Below are 8,298 nucleotides of genomic sequence, written 5' to 3'. Positions count from 1 at the left end.
GAATTTCAGTTGTTATAAGAAGAAAATGCAGCTTGTGATGTTTGCATTCAATCGTACAAATGGTCTGTTTAACCTTTACAGCAGACAAGATAGTGAGTCTGTGTGCAATCTATTAGACTAGACACAAATGCACAAGCTGTCTCACATTGGCTCACTGCCAAATGACAATACTGAAATGGTGCTTTGCTGGCATGTGATAAGCATATCAACTGGTCATGTTCATCCTAGCCTCCGAGATTCAACAGCACTTAGCCCTGAACTGAGACTGCTGTGAGAATAGGTTTGCCGAGGTTTAACATTGTTCACATGCCTCACTCAACTCTTCTAGTAGTGGCAGGCCCTACTGCCTTGTTCTAGTTCCTGGGACGTTGGGATTCGGGCCCAGGTGAGAGTTTTGAAAGTAGCTGACCGAGACAAATCTGACAATGTCTTAAGGCAATGGGGTATACCCATCTGCTGCTGCATTTGTAGCTTGCTACATTACGTTCAGCAGAATAAACACTAAAATGGAGCTTGGAAAACCAACTGCTTCTGCTACTTTTATTTTAGGACCATAATCTGCAGAGCCTTATGATTAAAGGACAAGTTTGAGGAGTTGGAAGACGAGTTAAACATCACATGTGGCGAACCAAATTAGACTAATCTGAATTAAAATTAAGTTACGTCCTTTAATGACAGAACAGAAAGAAAATTGCTTTGTAGGTTTTACTAAACACAAGCAAATTGATGTTCCCCATATTGGAGGTATCTCAGACAGAAGAACAAAACTTGTCTTTAAAAAGAAACAGACGATACTTCATGGAATTCATTCAAGTCTATGCTCCTAAGTGAACACTTCCGATGAGGAGGTAGACAGTGCTCTACAATGATTTACAGAAACTGATAAATGACAGCAAATCTCAGTACAAAATGACAATGGGGTTTTATACAAGTACATCACAAAAAACAATAATTCAGCATGAAGCTTTGGTTATGATAGAAATGACAGAGGTGATATGTTAGTTCTGGTCATGAGAGCTGATAACAGCCAGGAGAGCGGTGTGGTGACCACATGCCCCTCCACATCCGCATCCAGTGAGGCCTATTGGCTGATGATGAAACAGTGGTCAGTTGGTACTGTTGGACCTTCCAAGGCCTGTTTGGATGGAGTTTAGTTCAGATACATTAGAAAAATTTGCTGATCAGAATTATATTTTTGTTATTAATATAATCTTGCTGAAGAAAACAAACAAAAGCAGAAAGAAACAAGACATAATAAATGTAGATTATAAGCATTTAGTGAGGTATATCAGATCAAATTAAGCAACCCAAAAATGAACATACTAACACAAAAGAAAGTAAACTGTATGGTGGAGGTACCTTGTACCACTACTAACCATGTCTCTAGTCTTCCTTTGTCTTTGCTCTAGAATTAATCATAAGCCGAGTACCGCCTCTCATATATAGACACCTCTACTAAAGCCAAATTGGCCCTCCATGATCATTGTCCTGCCTTCAGTCCACCTTAGAATGAAAGGGGTCAGTATTTTGGACTTTTACACTTTGTAAGCTGAAAAAAATTATGTAATTTATGCTCTTAAACAAAATACTGTTTAACTATTATGGTGACTGTATATTGAGTTTAAGCTGTCATTTGATGTATTTCCAAAAATACTAAAGTATCAGAATGTTGAATTTAATTGAAAATTATAAATTTTTAATAGTTTTAGTAATTTTAGTATTTCTGAAATTACTTCAGATATGACACAGACTTGTGAAACAGTTAACTGCTGTTATTTGAAAGACTCTATAAAATCTCATCTGAATTGTCATATGGCAGAGGTATGTACTAATTCCCAGATTGGTGTGTAATTTTGTTGATCAGCCAGGCATACACCTGCACAACAGACAGACAGCCCAGAACAGCAGATGGCACACTTCATCACAGGAATGCAAAGGGCAAAAGAGCAATAGAAACAAAATTTATAGCTTCCTAAGCACCAATGCATATTGTTACACCATATATTAATGAAAGTGCCATAGGAATCTAATTGGAACAGTTCTACAACAAAGGCCTACTGTTGACATCCCAAAGAAGTCAGATAATCCAGGCTAAATTAGTTACTGACAAAGCAGGACAATTCAACAAGTTCTTACATCTGGACTGTGACAATTACTAGGACATCATGATACAACCTCAAAGCTGCAAAACGTTTAGTTTGTGTGTGGTACAAGAAAGGGGGACTTCCAGAACAGCAGATGATACAGATAACTAAAATTATTCTAAGTAATTGCAGTGTCACCATTACTTTATAGAAAGAATGAACAACAGGCAAGAAAGGTAGAAAGAATAGAAATGACATTTCTTAGAAGCATGGTGGGCTTTACTTTAATGGACACGAAGAGAATGTTATATGTTAAAGAAGTTAACTGTATCAAAGAAATAATAAAATAGAGACAGAAATGGAACAGGCATGTGACAAGAATGGATGAGGCCATAATTCCAAAAATGCTGAAACATGGGAGAAAGTATATTGGACAACCAAGAAAGGGACAGCTAGACAAAACGTAAGGGTGAATAAATCAGGAATATTTTAATCCTTGATGGTGAAAAAAAGGAAAGGAAATACCAGATTGTTAAGGTTAATTATTAAAGAAAAGGTAAGATTTTCAAGCAAACAGTACTCTGAACATAATAGACTAAATTTTACAAATAAGGGATTTGACTGTCAAAAGAGTTTTATTATTATTATTATTATTATTATTACAATTATTATTATTGTTACTAAGCACCTTCTATAGAGAAGGCACAAATAAAACTTTGTAACAAACATTTGAAAGCAGTATCAGTGTGAAGAAAATCTAACTAACTAGTTTTTCAGCCACCACATTTCATCATTTATCATGGCAAATGGCATAGTGTGTGTATAAAGCCATTTGAGGTATGAAGACAGAAATGGTTCAATGGAAAAGAAAAAAAGCAGAAGAAATGTAAAAAAAAAAAAAAAAAAAAAAATCGATTGGCACATTTACTTACAGTATGTATAATTTTTCTTATTCACACAAGCCATGTTCACGCTTAAATTATCACGAGATATCGGCAATGGTAGAGCATACTTTGCGAAATGGACACCAAATTCATTCCAAGACATCTTTCATTATGGAGAAAAACTGTTTCTGCGATAGCATAATAAAAAAAAAAGTTACATTTAAATCTTGGAAAATACCCTCAACAAAGGTGGTGGTTCATAACGAACAAGGGAACCTCCCCATCGCACCCCCCTCAGATTTAGTTATAAGTTGGCACAGTGGATAGGCCTTGAAAAACTGAACTCAGATCAATCGAGAAAACAGGAAGAAGTTGTGTGGAACTATGAAAAAAATAAGCAAAATACACAAACTGAGTAGTCCATGGGCAAGATATGCAACATCGAGGAGAGTCTAAGCTTTGAAGCGCCGTGGTTCCGTGGTTAGCGTGAGCAGCTGTGGAATGTGAGGTCCTTGGTTCAAGTCTTCCCTCAAGTGAAAATTTTAATTTTTTATTTTCAGACAATTATCAAAGTTCAGGCACTCACACATAATCAACTTTGCTCTCCAAAATTCCAGGACATGTTCAGATTTGCTTGGACATATGCAGGATTTGACGGTCTACAAACGGAAAAACTTGAAAACGTTAAAAACATATGTTTTGACAGAGTACAGGGAAAACTGTGCGACTGTGAAACTGTTGCATTCATTTGTTGCAGTTTATGTGACAAACTCTTATGTTTTCATCACTTTTTTGGGAGTGATTATCACATCTACAAGAAAACCTAAATCGGGCAAGGTAGAAGATTCTTTTTACCCATTCATCAAGTGTACAAGTTCTACATCTACATTTATACTCCGCAAGCCACCCAACGGTGTGTGGCGGAGGGCACTTTACGTGCCACTGTCATTACCTCCCTTTCCTGTTCCATTCGCGTATGGTTCGCGGGAAGAACGACTGTCTGAAAGCCTCCGTGCGCGCTCTAATCTCTCTAATTTTACATTCGTGATCTCCTCGGGAGGTATAAGTAGGAGGAAGCAATATATTCGATACCTCATCCAGAAACGCACCCTCTCGAAACCTGGTGAGCAAGCTACACCGCGATGCAGAGCGCCTCTCTTGCAGAGTCTGCCACTTGAGTTTATTAAACATCTCCGTAACGCTATCACGGTTACCAAATAACCCTGTGACGAAACGCGCCGCTTTTCTTTGGATCTTCTCTATCTCCTCCGTCAACCCGATCTGGTACGGACCCCACGCTGATGAGCAATAATCAAGTATAGGTTGAACGAGTGTTTTGTAAGCCACCTCCTTTGTTGATGGACTACATTTTCTAAGCACTCTCCCAATGAATCTCAACCTGGTACCCGCCTTACCAACAAATAATTTTATATGATCATTCCACTTCAAATCGTTCCGCACGCACGCTCCCAGATATTTTACAGAAGTAACTGCTACCAGTGTTTGTTCCGCTATCATATAATCATACAATAATGGGTCGACAACATATTCCTCTCATGTGACGCACATACCATAACCAGTGTCTTATAGAATATATCAGACGTGTTTTCCCGTGGAGGAATCGGTTGACCTATGACCTTGCGATCAAATGTTTTCAGTTCCCATTGGAGAGGCACGTCGTTTCGTCTACTAATCGCACGGTTTTGCGGTGCGGTCGCAAAACGCAGACACTAAACTTATTACAGTGAACAGAGACGTCAGTGAACGAACGGACAGATCATAACTTCACGAAAATAAAAAAGTTAAAATTTTCAGTCGAGGGAAGACTTTAACCAAGGACCTCTCTTTCCGCAGCTGCTCACTCTAACCACGGGACCTGAGCTCACATTATCCTGGATGCTCCCTATGTTGCACATGGACTACTCAGTTTATATATTTTGCTTATTTTTTCATAGTTCCACACAACTTCTTCCAGTTTTCTCGATTTATCTGAGTTCAGTTTTTCAAGGCCTATCCACTGTGCCAACTTATAACTAAATCTGAGGGGGGTGCGATGGGAAGGTTCCCTTGTAAGTATGATCCACAATCTGGGCATCCCAAGAGAAGGGCTCTTTACCAGTTTTTACACCATTTTGTGTATCACTGATATCATCCGCCTTTTACATTGTGTGTGTCCGTAACATGTCTCAAAAGTTTTCCTGTATTTCAGAGTTTTGTTTGATTTCTGTAATAGTTTTACTTCATAGTCCTTAATATGCCCTCGTGCATTACAATGGCTAAAGTTACTTAAGTGACAAAACTGCGAGTGTAGATACATCATGAATACAATGCATCACATTTGAGGGGTTCAGAGCACAACTGGCGTAACTCCACCTACGATAGTTTTGAGTAAGAGGAGCATTCGCTAAGAAGTATATAAACAATTATTAATGTTAATAATTTATTTGTATTGTCAAATACAGGATAATATGCATTAAAATCTCTCTAAATATATTAACAAAACAGAATATCATGCAGGAAATGCATACGAAATGACTTGTTAAACAAAAAAGAAAGGAGTTAGTTTGTGGATTGAACACTTATCAGTCGTCCACTGTTAACTTCGAGTACATTGTGTTAATACAAGTTTGTCATTTTCCTTGTCCAAAATCTAATCCTGGGAATCTGAATGTCGAGTAGATGCCATCGTAGGCAATTTCTTGAAGAATGCATGATACACAGGAGGAATAAATGTTAGAAGATCAAGCCTATCATCCTCCTTGTCAGTTGACACAGGCCGCCTGGTCTTGTAAAGTCTCCCTTGTGTCACTGATGCAGGTTTTGAAGAGGTCTGCCTAATGCATGTTTACGAAAATCCACCTCATGAAATTCTTCACTTTGATGGAAACTTTATTTAAAACTCATGGAAAATGGCACTGTCCATTCAAATTGCATCTATTTTACTTGCAGCCAATTTAGCAGATGCCCATCAGTAGCCCTTTTCCTGATCGCTGTGCTGTCTAGTAGCTCCTTTGTTGACACAAAGTAGTCATCCTTCATTATGCATACAATGAAAGCCTTTTTTCTTTTCACACCCTTGGATAATATCTACCCAATCACCAGCCGTGTAAATATATGGTTTTTTTGTGAGTGGCTAATTCAATCAGACAAAGTCCGCATCATTAGACAGGTAGCTATGGCCAGATATCAAAATTTTGTGGTTCATTACATCCACTTTCATGTCTGGGTCTTGCACTAGTTTTATCAAGAAAACACACATTTTACAATTAAGGTTCTGTCCTGTACATGAATCAGAATGTGCAGTTATTACTTTGCACGTATTTGCATATTCCTTAAGGTGTTTCACAACACAAGACAACATCTTTGGAACCTCAACCTTCAGTTTCATCCCACATGTACATGTATCCGTTTCCCTTCCAGATTATACACATATAACTTTCTCTTATAGTAGGCAACAGGGGTCTGCAACTTTAGAAAGGACAGTGCCTTTTGTAAATCAAACATACACCCATAGTGGCCTTCAGTGTTTCTGTCTTGTTTCATTGACTCTAGCTTCTTCAGCCTATGCTACATGTTTGTCGTCCTCGTTTTGCAGCCTACGTCTTTTGTATATCGTCCACAGTTGCAATCTTCAACTGTAGTTCATTTGGCATTTTATAAGTATCTTTGGATGGAGCCTTGAAGTGTAGATTCAGTTATGAACTGGAAACATGATAGTAATATTTTACTTTCACCAGTTCTTTGCCAGTGTTCCTACACCATTCAATATAGAGTTCATAAATTTTGCTCACTGTGAGGTCTTGGCTGAGATATTGTTTGGGATTATCCTTTCTAGTATAATGGCTCTGGTAAGACGGAAACAACTTGATATGTTCTTGAACATTGCTGTCATCTATTTTATTTCCAAGTGTTTTTCTTCCTCATGACTCAGTCACAGCAAACACTTCCTCCTTTCCTATACACCTGTATAACTTCCCTTCATTTATTTGCAGTGTCCCTAAGAAGTACTTTTTGCACACCTGGATACTATTATTTCCTACCCTAAGAAAGTATTTGTATTACACTGCTTTCGGAGAACAAGATCCATCCTTCAAGCATTTTCTTTGTACTGAGCCTGACTGAACAAGTCCCCGAATATACACATTCTGTCTGGAGTAGTCTGTTAATTTCCAAAAATTTCCAGATATTTATTTCCTCTTACTTGCGTCAATTTTTTGCATTACAATCCCTCCTGCAGTTACGCTCCTTGTCCTCAAACATCTTTTCTGGAAAGTTCTTTCCACGATGAGATATATATTGTCCGCTGTTCCTGTTATTCTTATGGATGTTCTGCTTCCATGCGCAGGGAGTTCGCATCCTTTTATGTCCCCAGTGCACTTCCTCAGAATCTAAAAGTATGATAAATAAAGTTACGTCAAATACTGTAGTTCCGTGCTACAATGCAGTTATTGTATGTTCATAGTATACACGATACGTAATTGTTATAAATTGCACTTCTGTTCGATTGTGTATGTAATGGAAAATGCAGCACCCTTCAACAGGTTAGGTTAGAATCAGTATCTTACTGATTTTGGTTACAAATAGAACATTATTAATTATTACCTGTCATAGTATCATTCATAGAAACATTTTCCTCGCTGTCTGGTGGATATTCTGAACAACACTCCATAATACGATCACTACAAGAAGCTTCACATTCCATCTTCTTCTAATGCACATGGACATACATATGTTGTGCTCTGAACAAAGACAGGAAAAAGTTAAAGCACTAACGCAGTTTTGCACTCTATGCACAGATGATGAAACCTCAGAGATATGTACTTATAGCTCTGAACCGGAGATGTCTCTCTGTTAACGAATATATCTGTAAGTGGATTTACGCCACTTGTGCTCTGAACACCTCATTTCTCCTATTCACTGGTCTATTGTCCACATTGAAAAATGTGGCTGTTCATTTTCATTAATTTTTTACAAACACCGTGTTATGGCAAGCCATCTTCACAATGCCTCACAGCATACCAAAATATTTAATCATCTATAATTAATAACAAATCTAATTTGAAAAGACACATACATAACCTGAGAAGAAGATGATAGTAATTCCTAGTACAACTGCCAATAAATTTACCTTCTAGACACACTGCCACCAATAAAATCTGTACCAATGACTACTGTAAAATTATATATATATATATATATATATATATATATATTCCATTATTATATTTGGTCTTTAAATATGTCTGCTTGTGTCTGTATATGTGTGGATGGATATGTGTGTGTGTGTGTGTGTGTGTGTGTGTGTGTGTGCGCGCGTGTGTGTGCGCGCG

This window comes from Schistocerca nitens, chromosome 3 (assembly GCF_023898315.1).
Source record: "Schistocerca nitens isolate TAMUIC-IGC-003100 chromosome 3, iqSchNite1.1, whole genome shotgun sequence".
NCBI classification, from domain to species: Eukaryota; Metazoa; Arthropoda; class Insecta; order Orthoptera; family Acrididae; genus Schistocerca; species Schistocerca nitens.
The sequence above is the reverse complement of the archived record's forward strand: the minus strand, read 5'-3'. Positions refer to the sequence as shown.